The sequence below is a fragment of the Panulirus ornatus genome, chromosome 6, assembly GCF_036320965.1.
Source record: "Panulirus ornatus isolate Po-2019 chromosome 6, ASM3632096v1, whole genome shotgun sequence".
In the NCBI taxonomy this organism is placed as follows: Eukaryota; Metazoa; Arthropoda; class Malacostraca; order Decapoda; family Palinuridae; genus Panulirus; species Panulirus ornatus.
Genome location: NC_092229.1, coordinates 23915966 through 23935412, shown reverse-complemented (window position 1 = coordinate 23935412; position 19447 = coordinate 23915966). Strand labels below are relative to the sequence as shown.

The following is a 19447-nucleotide window of genomic DNA, read 5'->3' as shown; positions in this document are numbered from 1 at the left end:
GCAACGTGCCAACCCATTATGTTAATGTTTTTACATCCATCCTTAAAAGTACCTGTAGATATTGATAAGAATGTAAGAGCGCATATATAGTGAAGCGTAAGGTAAACTACATTCATATTTAGATAATCAGTCTCTGATGATTACTGTGAATGCAATTAAGAATCGTAATCGATACTGGGTATAAACAAAAATATCTGACATCGACGACGGTGTTCGTTTTATATTCACTGAGTGATCACGATACGGGAAGCCCATGTTCATCCTGTGAGTGTCGCTCAGCGCGGGACTTGACATGTCTGTAATAAGTACCCAAGTGAACTCTGTTAACGCAAGAAGCATTTGTATATCTAACTATGGATACTATGATGAAAATCATTTTCCTGTAAATTTCCAGCTCGCTTATTACAGCATAATCGTTGATACGGTTCTTTCCATGTTCATTCAAGCTATGGGATTATCTGAAGATTCGGTCGCTTCCACCACATTTTTTCAGGGCTGCGTCAGGTTAGGTTACAAACCTAACTAATTACATCTAACCTGGTTGACCTAGCAAACGCTAGAGGGCAATTGCTCACGTAATCTAACATTTGTTTGCTTTTTTAAAGTTAGAAACACAGTAAAGATTCGTAAGGGTTTGAGTTTTTGGATGTCCTAGTGTACATTGTCAACGAGACATCGGTCTGATTTCATTCATATTCCCGTTTCCTTATACGTGTGCTTGGAACTACTTTCTCAATGTAAAGATGAACAATCGTTAAGCTTATCGTTTTTGATAAATGGATAGATTAGCCCTAGATTTTGTTTTAATTTTATTCCCTTATATGTTTAGCAGTTTTGTCTATTATACTTCCTTTTCGAGGAAGTAGATTATATCGTTTTTATCAAACACTTATTCGAATACATTTTCAAGACTGGTATGCAAATGATATAACGAATACCACAGGCACACGTTATATCCCTATTTTCTTGCTATGACAAATCTGGGATTCATAGAAAACGTACAGAATTAGAATTACCGTTTTCTCTATAGGTTTGGGACATTATTTCTAATTTGCTAAGGGCAGAGAAAATGTGGTGTCGTGAACATTGTATTATATAAGTATATGTAACAACGTATCATCTATGCTTTATGGTAACGTATAACTCTATGATGTCCACGATTCGGTAAACAAAAATCAATTAGAATCCACTCAAGCCAAGCCGTTCTGTGCTGCCCTCTGTCGGGAATGTAAGGAGGCTCGGTCGTCTGTCTGTTTATTTAGCGGTTAAGCCTTCCAATGTGTAGTTTTAGCATATTTTCGCGGCTAATCATCGTTAAAATGGCATAATCGTAAGTTTGTAATGACCTTTGTGTTGACGTGTTTTATATGTGTGAGATACTGATAATAAGATTTAAAAATAAAGAAAAAAAACGATGAATTATGATGTCATCCGTGTTCTTGTTAAGCAGCTGATTTGTTGACATGAGAGAGCACAGCTGATTTCGTCAGCTGATGTAAACATGAGTTATCACTGTGGTGGTGAGTGTTTGTATTCCAAGGTATATATATTCACAAGTGAGTAACATTAAGATTAATAATGATATGATTACCCTTGAAATCTTTTGTATTTCAAATTTTATTAAAAGTACTCTAAATTCCAAGGCACTTTTAAATGTTCTTAAAGTTTGTTATTTCCCATTCAAAGTCTGAGGGCTGTACTGTTTTAGATCAAAAAGAAATATAGAAATTACAGTTGTAGTACAGGGCAATGATCAGATGTTTCATAATTGATATGTAATATACTCGTCAAAACTACTAACACTGTAAAAGTGGGCAGGGTTTGGAAGATAAAGAGAAAATATGGGGTTAAGTATAACTAGACTACTTATACTCTGTAAGGTAGGTTATGTAGTCAATATAAATGATTAAGTGAAAGTCCAGGTTAGCTCTGCATTGCTGTTAAGTTTGGATATTAAATTATCTTGTTCTGTAAGCTTTGTGTGGTGTTTTGAGAATATGATAGTAGTTGGAGTGCGTGTGATTTTAGGTTTTATGATTTATTGAAATATGTGAAATGAGGCGTTAATCATGAGTGATTTATCAGAAAGCAGATGCACATGTTGATATATAATTCATAGATATTGATGAAGATGGCACCATTGGTTTCTATTTTGTCCTAGAATTGATACAGAGTATGGATTTTACTTATAGCACCTTCTTCCCCACAAAGTGAGTAGGGCCTTGAATTAAAGGGAAATTTCGGAAGAAAACCACTACTGCTAAGTGGGATTTATCAAAATCTGTCAACTTGAACTGGAGGGCTACCACCAAAGTCCAAAAGTTAGTGATACTCTTATAGTGAGTGTTATGCTTCAGTTACATTTGCTAATTTTATTGAGAGAGGGTTGAAGAAACTTGATTAACAACAAACAAAAATAATGTCTTACTGGGTAATGCACATAGGTGATGTGGCCTATTCAAGGAGGTACAAGACTGGTAAGAAGGAGAGGTCAAGTGAGGTAGGATGAGATGTTGAAGGCAACTTTGAAAGGAGTCCCACATTACTAGTGAAAATGCAGGGGGTGAGGCAGGAGCCCATGGGAGTGGTTTTTGTGTCAGATTTTCATGGAGCTTCTGTAGAAGAAAGGTATGGCTCATGCTTTGGTCCTGAATGAATGGTGGCTACTGTTTATGTTTGTGCTGCAGGAGCACCATGGACTTGGCCATAGCTCCAGTAGTTTCAGTTATTCCTCAAGACAGGTGGGTACAGTGCCCTATGAAAGGCCTGTAGAAGGTGGATAGTAGAAATGAGGATTGAAGATGAAATGTAAGGAGTCATGCAATGAACTGCTCCTGATGGAGGAAGCATCCCATGGGCTACCTGGCTTGAGTCACATCTGAGGCAAGCTTACTTCCCTACTGACTCTCTCATTGTTGCTCAGGTATAAGAGAAGGTGGAACTTCTTTAGGTTGAAGATAGTTGGCTCTGATCTCACATCTTCGCCACATGCCTCAGGTGAGGTTAACCAAGCCATGATGGACGGGCTGCCTAGGTCATTACTGCTTTCTCCTTTAGGGATTAAGAGGTCAGGTGAAGTTTCATGTCATACTCTTCAGGTGTTTTCATCCTGGCAGCTGGTAATATGACACTATAAAGTAATTTGCAAATATCTTTGTGCTCTGTACAAGGACATTTGCAAATGGCCATTATCTTGATGGCTGAAACAAAAGAGCCACCTGATGCTTATTTAGATTGTATAGGGTTTTATCTTGTTTATACGTAGGAAGAGAGGAAAGTGATTGGTTCTCAGTGAATGTAGGTTTGCGGCAGGGGTGTGTGATGTCTCCATGGTTGTTTAATTTGTTTATGGATGGGGTTGTTAGGGAGGTAAATGCAAGAGTTTTGGAAAGAGGGGCAAGTATGAAGTCTGTTGGGGATGAGAGAGCTTGGGAAGTGAGTCAGTTGTTGTTCGCTGATGATACAGCGCTGGTGGCTGATTCATGTGAGAAACTGCAGAAGCTGGTGACTGAGTTTGGTAAAGTGTGTGGAGGAAGAAAGTTAAGAGTAAATGTGAATAAGAGCAAGGTTATTAGGTACAGTAGGGTTGAGGGTCAAGTCAATTGGGAGGTGAGTTTGAATGGAGAAAAACTGGAGGAAGTGAAGTGTTTTAGATATCTGGGAGTGGATCTGGCAGCGGATGGAACCATGGAAGCGGAAGTGGATCATAGGGTGGGGGAGGGGGCGAAAATTCTGCAGGGGTTCGCGGCAGGGGTGCGTGATGTCTCCATGGTTATTCAATTTGTTTATGGATGGGGTTGTTAGGGAGGTGAATGCAAGAGTTTTGGGGAGAGGGGCAAGTAAGCAGTCTGTTGTGGATGAGAGGGCTTGGGAAGTGAGTCAGTTGTTGTTTGCTGATAATACAGTGCTGGTGGCTGATTCGGGTGAGAAACTGCTGAAGCTGGTGACTGAGTTTGGTAAAGTGTGTGAAAAAAGAAAGCTGAGAGTAAATGTGATTAAGAACAAGGTTATTAGGTACAGTAGGGTTGAGGAACAAGTCACTTGGGAGGTAAGTTTGAATGGAGAAAAACTGGAGGAAGTGAAGTGTTTTAGATATCTGGGAGTGGATTTGGCAGTGAATGGAACCATGGAAGTGAGTTACAGGGTGGCGGAGGGGGAGGGGACAAAAGTTCTGTGAGCGTTGAAAAATATGTGGAAGTCGAGAACATTATCTCGGAAAGCAAAAATGGGTATGTTTGAAGGAATGGTGGTTCCAACAATGTTGTATGGTTGCGAGGCGTGGGCTATGGATAGAGTTGTGCGCAGGAGGATGGATGTGCTGGAAATGAGATGTTTGAGGACAATGTGTGGTGTGAGGTGGTTTGATCGAGTGAGTAACGTAAGGGTAAGAGAGATGTGTGGAAATAAAAAGAGCGTGGTTGAGAGAGCAGAAGAGGGTGTTTTGAAGTGGTTTGGGCACATGGAGAGGATGAGTGAGGAAAGATTGACCAAGAGGATATATGTGTCGGAGGTGGAGGGAGCAAGGAGAAGAGGGAGACCAAATTGGAGGTGGAAAGATGGAGTGAAAAAGATTTTGTGTGATCAGGGCCTGAACATGCAGGAGGGTGAAAGGAGGGCAAGGAATAGAGTGAATTGGAGAGATGTGGTATACCGGGGTTGACGTGCTGTCAGTGGATTGAATCAAGGCATGTGAAGCGTCTGGGGTAAACCATGGAAAGCTGTGTAGTTATGTATATTTGCGTGTGTGGACGTATGTATATACATGTGTATGGGGGGGGGTTGGGCCATTTCTTTCGTCTGTTTCCTTGCGCTACCTCGCAAACGCGGGAGACAGCGACAAAGTATAAAAAAAAAAAAAAAACGTCTAACTACAAGCTGATTGAAACTAGTCTAGATAGTAAAAAGTTCATATAACTTTTTATTATTTTCTCATGATCATTATACTTTGTTGCTGTCTCCTGCGTTAGCGAGGTAGCTCAAGGAAACAGACGAAAGAATGGCCCAACCCACCCAAATACACATGTATATACATACATGTCCACACACACACATATACATACCTATACATTTCAACATATACATATATATACATACAGACATATACATATATATACATGTACATAATTCATACTTGCTGCCCTCAGCCATTCCCATCGCCACCCCGCCACACATGAAATGACAACCCCCTCCCCCTGCATGCTTGCGAGGTAGCACTAAGAAAAGACAACAAAAGCCACATTCATTTACACTCACTCTCAAGCTGTCATGTATAATGCATCAAAACCACAGCTCCCTTTCCACATCTAGGCCCCATGAAACTTTCCATGGTTTTTACCCCAGAAGCTTCACATGCCCTAGTTCAATCCATTGACAGCACATTGACCCTGGTATACCACATCGTTCCAATTCACTCTATTCTATGCATGCCTTTCACCCTCTTGCATGTTCAGGCGCCGATCGCTCAAAATTTTTTTCACTACATCCTTCCACCGCCAATATGGTCTCCCACTTCTCTCTCCCCCCACCTCTGACACATATATCCTCTTTGTCAATCTTTCCTCATTCATTCTCTCCATGTGACCATACCTTTTCAATACACCCTTTTCTGCTCTCTCAACCACACTCATTACCTCACAGCTCTCTTACTCTTTCATTACTTACTCGATCAAACTACCTCACACCACATATTGTCCTCAAACATCTCATTTCCAACACATCCACCCTCCTCTGCACAACCCTATCTATAGCCCACGTCTCGCAACCATATAACATTGTTGGAACCACCATTCCTTCAGACATGCCCATTCTTGCTTTCCAAGATAATGTTCTCGTCTTCCACATATTTTTCAACGCTCACAGAACTTTTGTCCCCTCCCCCTCCGCCACCCTGTAACTCACTTCCATGGTTCCATTCACTGCCAAATCCACTCCCAGATATCTAAAACACTTTACTTCCTCCAGTTTTTCTCCATTCAAACTTACCTCCCAAGTGACTTGTTCCTCAACCCTACTGTACCTAATAACCTTGTTCTTAATCACATTTACTCTCAGCTTTCTTTTTTCACACACTTTACCAAACTCAGTCACCAGCTTCAGCAGTTTCTCACCCGAATCAGCCACCAGCACTGTATCATCAGCAAACAACAACTGACTCACTTCCCAAGCCCTCTCATCCACAACAGACTGCTTACTTGCCCCTCTCCCCAAAACTCTTGCATTCACCTCCCTAACAACCCCATCCATAAACAAATTGAATAACCATGGAGACATCACGCACCCCTGCCGCGAACCGACATTCACTGAGAACCAATAACTTTCCCCTCTTCCTACTCATACACATGCCGTACATCCTCGATAAAAAACTTTTCACTGCTTCTAACAACTTGCCTCCCACACCATATACTCTTAACACCTTCCACAGAGCATCTCTATCACCTCTATCATATTCCTTCTCTACATCCATAAATGCTACATACAAATCCATTTGTTTTTCTAAGTATTTCTCACATACATTCTTCAAAGCAAACACCTGATCCACACATCTTCTACCACTTCTGAAACTACACTGCTCTTCCCCAGTCTGATGTTCTGTACATGCCTTCACCCTCTCAATCAATACCCTCACATATAATTTCCTAGGAATACTCAACAAACTTATACCTCTGTAATTTGAGCACTCACCCCTATCCCCTTTGCCTTTGTACAATGTCACTATGCATGCATTCCGCTAATCCTCAGGCACTTCACCATGAGCCATACATACATTGAATAGCCTCACCAACCAGTCAACAACACAGTCACTCCCTTTTTTGATAAATTCCACTGCAATACCATCCAAACCCGCCACCTTGCCTGCTTTCATCTTCCGCAAAGCTTTCACTGCCTCTCCTCTTTTTACCAAATCATTCTCCCTGACCCTCTCACTTCACACACCACCTTGACCAAAACACTCTATATCTGCCTCTCTATCATCTAACACATTTAACAAACCTTCAAGATACTCACTCCATCTCCTTCTCACATCACCACTACTTGTTATTACCTCCCCATTAGCCCCCTTCACCGATGTTCCCATTTGTTCTCTTGACTTACGCACTTTATTTACCTCCTTGTAATACATCTTTTTATTTACCCTAAGATTTGATGATACTCTCTCACCCCAACTATCATTTGCCCTCTATTTCACCTCTTGCACCTTTCTCTTGACCTCCTGCCTCTTTTTTTTTTTATACATCTCCCAGTCATTTGCACTATTTCCTTGCAAATATCGTCCAAATACCTCTCTCTTCTTTTCACTAATAATCTTACTTCTTCATCCCACCACTCACTACCCTTTCTAATCTGCCCACCTCCCACGCTTCTCATGCCACAAGCATCTTTTGCGCAAGCCATCACTGCTTCCCTAAATACATCCCATTCATTCCCCTTTCCCCTTACGTCCTTTGCTCTCACCTTTTTCCATTCTGCACTCAGTCTGTCCTGGTACTTCCTCACAGAAGTCTCTTTCCCAAGCTCACTTACTCTCACCACTCTCTTCACCCCAACATTCTCTCTTCTTTTCTGAAAACCTCTACAAATCTTCACCTTCACCTCCACAAGATAATGATCAGACATCCCTCCAGTTGCACCTCTCAGCACATTAATATCCAAAAGTCTCTCTCACGCACTTATCAATTAACATCTAATCCAGTAATTCTCTGTGGCCTTCTCTCCTACTTACATACGTATACTTATGTATATCTCTTTTTAAGACAGATATTCCCAATCACCAGTTCTTTATCAGCACACAAATCTACAAGCTCTTCACCATTTCCATTTACAACATTGAACACCCCATGTACATCAATTTCAAAACTGCTAACACACTCACTCAGCTGCTCCCAAAACACTGGCCTCTCATAATCTTTCTTCTCATGCCCAGGTGCTTAGGCCCCAGTAATCACCCATTTCTCTCCATCCACTTTGTTTCACCCATATCAATCTAGAGTTTACTTTCTTACACTCTATCACATACTCCCTCAACTTCTGTTTCATTAGTAGTGCTACTCCTTCCTTTGCTATTGTCCTCCCACCAACCCCAGACTTTACTCCCAAAACATTCCCAAACCACTCTTCCCCTTTACCCTTGAGCTTCATTTTACTCAGAGCCAAAACATCAGGTTCCTTTCCTCAGACATACTACGTATCTCTCCTTTTTTCTTGTTTACATCCACACACATTTAGACACCCCAATCTGAGCCTTCGAGGAGGATGAGCACTCCCTGCGTGACTCCTTCTTCTGTTTCCCCTTTTAGAAAGTTAAAATATAAGGAAGGGGGGTTTCTAGCCCCCCTCTTCTGTTCCCTTTAGTCATCTTCTACGACGCGGGGAATGCATGGGAAGTATTCTTTCTCCCCATCTCCAGGAATAATATAATATAACTTATATTCAGTTATTCTGTTTTCCTGCATTGATGAAGAACTGATGCAATTATTCCTTATCTGTATGTTTCTGGTCACACAGGAAATGTGGCATTTTCTTATTAAAATTGTCATCAGTTTAGGCACTGGGTTACCCCATTAGATAATTGATATGTCTGGATGAGGGTAACAAGTGTGTCCTGAGCCTGAAATAGCTAGCACAGGTCAAGGTATTTCAACTCTTAAGCTTAGGGCACATCATTAATGAAGTGTCATTGAAAATTATGATGCATGACGCCAACCACTGGCTATGAAAACAAAGGGAACTATCCTCCAAAATGACCTCACATCTGTATACCACTCCAATGTGCAGGCTAAGTTGTTTTTTAAAGTTTTGCTTGGTATTAGTTAGCCCCCACATATTCCTTTCCCTTCATAACTTTCCACACTATCAGGTTACTTACTACATATTAGAATTACATAGAAAACAACAAATTCATTACAGTAGAATGAAAACTCCAAAGCTTGAAAATATGCATCTGCTCTTTGATCATTTAACATAAAAACCACACTCTTAATTCATTATAAAGAAAACAAGGAATCTGGAAGGATGTAACAAAGATATCATAACTAGAAAATGTCATTCCTTTTTCTGATGAGATAATGTGACGATTTTATATATAGGTAAGATGTGAACTCAGTTGATGTTAAAGTAGTTAATGCCAGTACAAGTGAAAAGAATGTGCCCTGGTTTTCAAATAGCTACCACACTTTAAGACATAACAGATCCTCTTAAACAGAGATTACTTCCTCAATCCCAGAATTTTCATCTTGAATCGTATGATGTAGTACCAAACACTTGCTACAAAAGCAAAGGTTCATGTCCTCCAAAATAAGGGAATTGAGCCCTTGATAGATAGCGCGTATATGTATAGCTCTGATGTGAAAGTTGGATTATTTATTGTTTTATTTTTCATTCTTACACTGTACATTACTTATTTATTATTTAACCCCACAGGCTCCCTTTCCTTCATAACCCTCTGTGCCGTCAGGTTATTTAATGTTGAAATTATGTAAGAAAACAATGAATTCCTAAAAGTATAACAAAGATTCTGATTGATTATCTCTATGAAAACACATTTCATTATTTATATACAAAACAACCAATCCATAATAGTTTTGTAAAGATCCAAAAACTAATACATGTGCATCTGTTTTCTGATAAATCCTGTGAGGTTTTTGTTTGTGAGAGAAAATGTGGGCTTAATTACTGTAAAAGTAAGTAAAACATGAAAAAATTGAACAAACCCTTGAAAACCTAGTTGCTGATATCTGCAATAGAAATTTTTTTTTTTTTTTTTTGCTTTGTCGCTGTCTACCGCGTTTGCGAGGTAGCGCAAGGAAACAGACGAAAGAAATGGCCCAACCCAACCCCATACACATGTATATACATACACGTCCACACACGCAAATATGCATACCTACACATCTTTCCATGGTTCACCCCAGACGCTTCACATGCCCTGATTCAATCCACTGACAGCACGTCAACCCCGGTATACCACATCGATCCAATTCACTCTATTCCTTGCCCTCCTTTCACCCTCCTGCATGTTCAGGCCCCGATCACACAAAATCTTTTTCACTCCATCTTTCCACCTCCAATTTGGTCTCCCACTTCTCGTTCCTTCCACCTCCGACACATATATCCTCTTGGTCAATCTTTCCTTACTCATTCTCTCCATGTGCCCAAACCATTTCAAAACACCCTCTTCTGCTCTCTCAACCACACTCTTTTTATTTCCACACATCTCTCTTACCCTTACATTACTTACTCGATCAAACCGCCTCACACCACACATTGTCCTCAAACATCTCATTTCCAGCACATCCATCCTCCTGCGCACAACTCTATCCAACGCCCACTCCTCGCAACCATACAACATTGTTGGAACCACTATTCCTTCAAACATACCCATTTTTGCTTTTCGAGATAATGTTCTCGACTTCCACACATTCTTCAAGGCTCCCAGGATTTTCGCCCCCTTCCCCACCCTATGATCCACTTCTGCTTCCATGGTTCCATCCGCTGCCAGATCCACTCCCAGATATCTAAAACACTTTACTTCCTCCAGTTTTTCTCCATTCAAACTTACCTCCCAATTGACTTGACCCTCAACCCTACTGTACCTAATAACCTTGCTCTTATTCATATTTACTCTTAACTTTCTTCTTTCACACACTTTACCAAACTCAGTCACCAGCTTCTGCAGTTTCTCACATGAATCAGCCACCAGCGCTGTGTCATCAGCGAACAACAACTGACTCACTTCCCAAGCTCTCTCATCCACAACAGACTTCATACTTGCCCCTCTTTCCAAAACTCTTGCATTCACCTCCCTAACAACCCCATCCATAAACAAATTAAACAACCATGGAGACATCACACACCCCTGCTGCAAACCTACATTCACTGAGAACCAATCACTTTCCTCTCTTCCTACACGTACACATGCCTTACATCCTCGATAAAAACTTTTCACTGCTTCTAACAACTTGCCTCCCACACCATATATTCTTAATACCTTCCACAGAGCATCTCTATCAACTCTATCATATGCCTTCTCCAGATCCATAAATGCTACATACAAATCCATTTGCTTTTCTAAGTATTTCTCACATACATTCTTCAAAGCAAACACCTGATCCACACATTAAACTGGTCTGCTAGTGGCAATTGCATTAGTGTTCAGTCTTTTGCCAGTTTGTTGACATTTGGTAGCATTCAGAAAATGCCCAGTCACTGGCATATTTTAAGAAGAATATTGAACATTAAGATAAATCTCAACAGCAAAAGGGGTTAGGTGAGGTTTTCGTAAGTTTTGTTGAATTTTTTGCAAGTATTATACTTTTTTTCCCATTACTGTGAACAAACTTTTCCTTTTCAGCCTGCAGAATTCAAGTTTAGAAAATGTATTTTACAGTTACAAGTATATTCATATGTCTTAAAAGAAAATCACTTCAGAAGTATTTTTTCCTGCACAACATTGATTATGTGTTGGAGTTTTGTAAATGTTTTACCACAATGCATTCAAAAGTGCAGGAGTAAGGTCTGAGTGTCAAGTGAGTTGCAGTTGCACATGTTTTGTCATTGATTTTACCTACACCCAAAGATTGAACACTGATTATTGTTAGGTTTTATCTTATTTGATTAATCTTGTTTGATTATAATCAATGTGATTCATTAATGATTTTTTCATAACAGCAAAATTATAGAAGTTTGTCACATTACCAGTTGCACCAATCAGACACAGCGTTGTCAAAGTTAGGTGGGCACAGGTAATATTGCCCCAGTTTTGCCAGAAACATCTTTTCCGACCTAATCTTACTTAACTTTCAATGCTGGAAGAGATAGGTGTCCATAAGGTAACTCTTCCTATGATCCAAAGACATCATTTCTTTGAGGATCATATTCTGCTGAGTCATCTAAGTTTAGCTAAAAGCCACTCAGTTTCCTTCATGGAAAACTCAAGAAAATGTGCTGTCATTGGCATGTCTTGAGGATGACTGGCTGTGGGGAGAAATTATTGCAAACTGTTACTCTTGCCACCACCCAAGCTCAGAGCACAGCCTTGAGATAAAGGCACAAAACTCATGTAAATATTTGAGATGTCAGGGTTGTATAGATATTTGTCTCTTGAAGTTGTCTGGCTTGCATGAATATCCATCTGAAGTACTGTAGTTAAGGGATTCATTAAACCTTAATTTTCCGATATGTATAACAAGGTATTATATCCTTTTCTATTGTCCTTCAATAAAAATATGATGCTCCAAATCATGCTCTCCAGCTGTTATTGTATTTTCTAAACCCTACGATAGATTTGCTGAACAATACCACACAATATCCAAAGCCATCAGCAATGCAGAGCTAAACTGAACTTTAACCAGTGATGCAGTGTTATTAATGGCTTGGAAATAAAGGGGGTGCTTACCTTGCTTTGTCATATTCATAGTATTTCCATGTGGAATAACTTTATATTCAATTGATTTGATGCTCGACTTGAAAGTTTGTGAGGGGAGAATGGTTTGAAGGTTATCATTAGTCCATGTTAATAAGTAAGTCATTAGTGATGAGGGCTATAAAGATCAAAGAAAGTGTGGGGTTAGTTAATGTAAAAGTATTGGTGGGTGAAACAAATTTAGAAATGAACAGAACCCATGAAACATTTAACTTTCCTTAGAGGCTGGGATTTATGATATTTTTTATGTTATTGTCAAAATATATCAGCTTCGTCATCTGCTGTCTGCTGTTATACAGTGAAGATTGTGTACGAGAACACATTTCAGTGTGTGCTGGAAAGTGCTTTTGAATGTATGATTGCAGATGGACATGGGGAAATTATGTGAACATGGACCCATAACTTTTCACATATTCCTTTTGATATTGTTAAGCGTAAGGTTCGAGTTGGCTGCTAAGGGACATTAGGTGGGAATTACAGAGATTCTGTCAATTACCAGAAAATTTTCACTAACATTATTCTTGATCTTCATAGCCCTTCACACTTTTGACTTTTCTGTAATTGTGCAATAAGATATTCCAGATCATCCTCCTTTCACAAGTTTATATTTACTAGAATCATATCAAATGCCATGTGAAGTTTTTTGTCAAAGTAATCAGTTAATAAGGTGGTGCAGGGAAATTGAATAATTACCAATCTGATATGTATAATGACTTTACTTGCAGTATCCTGACTTAATGCTACCCTACTTGGAATTTCTTTGTCCTTTATGACTGCTTTCATGTTTTATATATTTCTTGCCAAGTTTTGCCATCTTTGTACAAGTTTTTAACAACAGTATTTGACTTCCAGCCACTTTCTTTGTTTTCATGTGCTGAAATCCTCTATGCATGGGATTTCATTGTTCACTACAAAGATTTTGTTTGGCTCTAATTAGATCGTGCAAGAGCTGTCACCCTTTTTTCCCCCTTTTTGATAATTTGCAGCAAGTAATCAAACACCCAGTATGAGTTCCTGACAAATTTATTGCTTTTCCAACATATGGATTTTTTTCCCTTTTATACTAATCACATATGTGTACATATTTTCATAATCACCAGAAAGGCAACATCTGCTCACATCTGTTCTCTGTCATGTGTGATGCACCAAAACCACAGCTTCCTGTCCACAACAAGGCCCCACAGACCTCTTCATAGTTTACCCTGGATTCTTCACATGCCCTGGTTCAGTCCCTTGACAGCATGTCAACTCCAGTATATCACATGGTTCCAATTTACTCTAACCCATGCAAGCCTTTCACACTCCTGGATGTTCAGGCCCTGATCATTCAAAATCTTTTTCACTTCATCCTTCCATCGTCAGTTAGGCCTCCCCATTCTCCTTGTTCTTTCCAGTTCTGACACTTTTTTTTAAGGCTCCAGTCACGGACAAAAGTCTACATCAAGGCCGGGCCATAGTAGAAATATAGAGAGAATTATGAAACAAAAAGAAAAGACAAGGGAAAGCATTTATGAATTTTGGAGGAAGTGAAAAATCTCTTTATTTTGAAATGTGCCAGGTCATAGTTATTGGGAAAGATGTGAGAAGGTAAAGAGTTCCAAAGCTTTGACATGAAGCAGGTATCAAAATGGCCCACCCTTGAGTTGCTGATGGCCACACAATAATCATGTGATGCAGCAGCTTGCTTAGTATTATCAACTTTGACTTACTCATTACCTTCATGTATTCAAACCATTTCAGCACACCCTCTTCTGCTTTCCCAATCATACTGTTTATTATGGCACATCTTTTATCTGTTCATTGCTTTGTAATATTTTTGAGATTGCTATTCCTTCAAACATACCAGTTTTTGCCCTCCCAAATAATGTTCTCTCTTTCTCACATTCTTCAGCACTCCCAGCACCTTTGTCCCCTCCCCAGCCCCATGATTCTTTCCACTTCCATGGTTCCATTTGCTGCCATATTAACTCCCAGGTATCTAAAATACTTCAATTCCTCCATTTTTTCTCCATTCAAACTCACACCACCAACTAACGTATCCCTTAACCCTGCTTTTGTTCACATTCACTTTCAGCTTTCACTTTTCATCCACTTCTAAACTCATTCACCAATTTCTGCAGTCTCACTCGAATCCACCACCAGTGCTGTATCATCAGCCAACACCTGACTCACTTACCAGCCCTCTCATCCCCCTCTCATACTCACCCTCTCTCCGAGATGCTTGCATTTACTTCCCTCATCATCCCATCTATAATTGAATTGAACTATCATGATAACATCATTCACCCCTTCTGCAGACCAACCTTCACTTGGAATCATTCACTCTCCCTTCTGCTTACTAGTACACAAGCCTTACACCCTTGATAGAAACTTCTCACTGCTTTTAGAAGCTTTCCTTCTAGACTGAGTATTCTTAAGACCTTCCACAAGGCATCTCTTTCAATCTATCATATGCTTTTTCCTGATCCATTAATGCCATATACATGTCTATGTTCCTCTTAGTATTTCTCCTTCACATTCTTCAAAGCAAACAACTGATCCACACACCCTCTACCACTTCTGAAACCACACTGCTCTTTCTCAGTCTGATGCTCTGTACATGCCTTCACCCTCTCAGTCAATCCCCTCCCATACTATTTACCAGTAATACTCAACAAACTTATGCATTTGTAGTCTGAACACTCACCTTTATCCCCTTTGCCTTTGCACAATGGCACTGTACATGCATTACACCAATCCTCAGGCACTTCACCATGATCCATACATACAATGAATATCCTTACCAACCAATCAACATCACAGTCACCCCCTTTCTTAATAGATTCAAGTGCAATACCATACAAACCCACTGCCATGCTGGATTTCATCCTCCACAAGGCTTTCACTACCTCTTCTATCTTAACCAAACCATTCTCCCAGACCCTTTCACATCACACACCACCCTGACCAAAACACCCAACATCTGCCACTCTGTCATAACACATATTCAACAAACCATCAAAATACTCACACCATCTCCTCACGTAACCACTACCTGTTATCGCTTTCCCCCTTGCCCCCTTCACCGATGTTCCCATTTATTCTTTTGTCTTATGCACATTATTTATCTCCTTCCAAGCATCTTTACGTTGTCCTTAAAGTTTACCGATGCTCTCTCCCCAAATCTCATTTGCCCTCTTTTTCAACCCTTGCACCTTCCTCTTGACCTCCTGCCACTTTCTTTTTTACATCTCCCAGTCATTTGCACTCCTCTTTTCTCTTTCACTCGCAACTTTATGTCTTCATCCCACCACTCACTAACCTTTCTAATCTGCTCACCTCCCACCTTTCTCATGCCACATGCATCTTTTGCGCATGCCATCACTGCTTCCCTAAATACATCCCATTCCTCATCCACTCCCTTCATGGCTTTTGCTTTCACCTTTTGCCACTCTACACTCAATCTCTCCAGGTACTTCCTCACATGTGTCCTTTTCAAGCTCATTTAATCTCACCACTCTCTTCTTTCCAGCATTCTCTCTTCTTTTTTGAAGACCTCTACAAATCTTCACCTTCACTTCTACAAGATAGTGAGCAGGCATCCCTCCAGCTGCCCCTCTCAGTCCAAAAGTCTCTCTTTTCCACGCCTGTCAATTAACACTCTCTCCTATGCACATACTTACACTTATGTGTATCTCTCTTTTCAGCACACAAATCTGCAAGCTCTTCACCATTGCCATTCACAACACTGAATACCACATGTACGCCAGTTATACCCTCAGCTGCCATATTACTCACCTTTGCATTTAAATCACCCATCACAAATACCTGGTCTCATGTATCACAGCTGCTGACCCAGTCACTCAGCTGCTCCTAAAACACTTTTCTCTCATGATCTTTCTTCTCATGACTAGGGGCATAAGCAACATTAATCACCCATCTCTCTCCATCCATTTTCAGTTTTACCCACATTAATCTAGAATTTGCTGTCTTACACTTGTCACACACTCCCACAAATCCTGCTTCAGGAATGGTGCTACTCCTTCCTTAGCTCTTGTCCTTTCACCATCCCCTGACTTTACTCCTAAGACTTTTCCAAACCATTCTTCTCCTCTACCCTTGAGCTTCATTTCATTCAGAGCCAGAACATCCAGGTTTCTTTCCTCAAACATACTACCTATCTCTCATTTCTTCTCATCTCGGTTACATCTACACACATTCAGACACCCCAATCTGAGCCTACTTGGAAGATAAGCACTCCTTGCTTGACACCTTCTTCTCTTACTCATTTCAGAAATTGGTGAAACAGGAGTTGTGGGAGTATGTGATAGAATGTAAGAAAGTAAATTCTCGATTAATATGGGTAAAACTGAAAGTTGATGGAGAGAGATGGGTGATTATTGGTGCATATGCACCTGGGCATGAGAAGAAAGATCATGAGAGGCAAGTGTTTTGGGAGCAGCTGAATGAGTGTGTTAGTGGTTTTGATGCACGAGACCGGGTTATAGTGATGGGTGATTTGAATGCAAAGGTGAGTAATGTGGCAGTTGAGGGAATAATTGGTATACATGGGGTGTTCAGTGTTGTAAATGGAAATGGTGAAGAGCTTGTAGATTTATGTGCTGAAAAAGGACTGATGATTGGGAATACCTGGTTTAAAAAGCGAGATATACATAAGTATACTTATGTAAGTAGGAGAGATGGCCAGAGAGCGTTATTGGATTACGTGTTAATTGACAGGCGCGCGAAAGAGAGACTTTTGGATGTTAATGTGCTGAGAGGTGAAACTGGAGGGATGTCTGATCATTATCTTGTGGAGGCTAAGGTGAAGATTTGTATGGGTTTTCAGAAAAGAAGAGCGAATGTTGGGGTGAAGAGGGTGGTGAGAGTAAGTGGGCTTGGGAAGGAGACTTGTGTGAGGAAGTACCAGGAGAGACTGAGTACAGAATGGAAAAAGGTGAGAACAATGGAAGTAAGGGGAGTGGGGGAGGAATGGGATGTATTTAGGGAATCAGTGATGGATTGCGCAAAAGATGCTTGTGGCATGAGAAGAGTGGGAGGTGGGTTGATTAGAAAGGGTAGTGAGTGGTGGGATGAAGAAGTAAGAGTATTAGTGAAAGAGAAGAGAGAGGCATTTGGACGATTTTTGCAGGGAAAAAATGAAATTGAGTGGGAGATGTATAAAAGAAAGAGACAGGAGGTCAAGAGAAAGGTGCAAGAGGTGAAAAAAAGGGCAAATGAGAGTTGGGGTGAGAGAGTATCATTAAATTTTAGGGAGAATAAAAAGATGTTCTGGAAGGAGGTAAATAAAGTGCGTAAGACAAGGGAGCAAATGGGAACTTCAGTGAAGGGCGCAAATGGGGAGGTGATAACAAGTAGTGGTGATGTGAGAAGGAGATGGAGTGAGTATTTTGAAGGTTTGTTGAATGTGTTTGATGATAGAGTGGCAGATATAGGGTGTTTTGGTCGAGGTGGTGTGCAAAGTGAGAGGGTTAGGGAAGATGATTTGGTAAACAGAGAAGAGGTAGTAAAAGCTTTGCAGAAGATGAAAGCCGGCAAGGCAGCAGGTTTGGATGGTATTGCAGTGGAATTTATTAAAAAAGGGGGTGACTGTATTGTTGACTGGTTGGTAAGGTTATTTAATGTATGTATGACTCATGGTGAGGTGCCTGAGGATTGGCGAAATGCGTGCATAGTGCCATTGTACAAAAGCAAAGGGGATAAGAGTGAGTGCTCAAATTACAGAGGTATAAGTTTGTTGAGTATTCCTGGTAAATTATATGGGAGGATATTGATTGAGAGGGTGAAGGCATGTACAGAGCATCAGATTGGGGAAGAGCAGTGTGGTTTCAGAAGTGGTAGAGGATGTGTGGATCAGGTGTTTGCTTTGAAGAATGTATGTGAGAAATACTTAGAAAAGCAAATGGATTTGTATGTAGCATTTATGGATCTGGAGAAGGCATATGATAGAGTTGATAGAGATGCTCTGTGGAAGGTATTAAGAATATATGGTGTGGGAGGCAAGTTGTTAGAAGCAGTGAAAAGTTTTTATCGAGGGTGTAAGGCATGTGTACGTGTGGGAAGAGAGGAAAGTGATTGGTTCTCAGTGAATGTAGGTTTGCGGCAGGGGTGTGTGATGTCTCCATGGTTGTTTAATTTGTTTATGGATGGGGTTGTTAGGGAGGTGAATGCAAGAGTTTTGGAAAGAGGGGCAAGTATGAAGTCTGTTGGGGATGAGAGAGCTTGGGAAGTGAGTCAGTTGTTGTTCGCTGATGATACAGCACTGGTGGCTGATTCATGTGAGAAACTGCAGAAGCTGGTGACTGAGTTTGGTAAAGTGTGTGAAAGAAGAAAGTTAAGAGTAAATGTGAATAAGAGCAAGGTTATTAGGTACAGTAGGGTTGAGGGTCAAGTCAATTGGGAGGTGAGTTTGAATGGAGAAAAACTGGAGGAAGTGAAGTGTTTTAGATATCTGGGAGTGGATCTGGCAGCGGATGGAAACATGGAAGCGGAAGTGGATCATAGGGTGGGGGAGGGGGCGAAAATTCTGGGAGCCTTGAAGAATGTGTGGAAGTCGAGAACATTATCTCGGAAAGCAAAAATAGGTATGTTTGAAGGAATAGTGGTTCCAACAATGTTGTATGGTTGCGAGACGTGGGCTATGGATAGAGTTGTGCACAGGAGGATGGATGTGCTGGAAATGAGATGTTTGAGGACAGTATGTGGTGTGAGGTGGTTTGATGGAGTAAGTAACGTAAGGGTAAGAGAGATGTGTGGAAATAAAAAGAGCGTGGTTGAGAGAGCAGAAGAGGGTGTTTTGAAATGGTTCGGGCACATGGAGAGAATGAGTGAGGAAAGATTGACCAAGAGAATATATGTGTCGGAGGTGGAGGGAACGAGGAGAAGAGGGAGACCAAATTGGAGGTGGAAAGATGGAGTGAAAAAGATTTTGTGTGATCAGGGCCTGAACATGCAGGAGGGTGAAAGGAGGGCAAGGAATAGAGTGAATTGGAGCGATGTGGTATACCGGGGTTGACGTGCTGTCAGTGG

General features: G+C 40.6%; 1 protein-coding gene across 1 annotated transcript in view; it reads left to right on the top strand.

Annotated features, from left to right (window-relative positions):
* Nucleotides 1-1221: 1221 nt before the first annotated feature.
* The window catches only part of LOC139749130 (uncharacterized), a 191519-nt gene continuing 173293 nt past the window's right edge, over nt 1222-19447 (top strand). The window contains exon 1 of the mRNA XM_071662751.1: nt 1222-1330. The gene's annotated coding sequence lies outside the window, so the exon portion shown is untranslated. The remainder of the gene's footprint in view (nt 1331-19447) is intronic.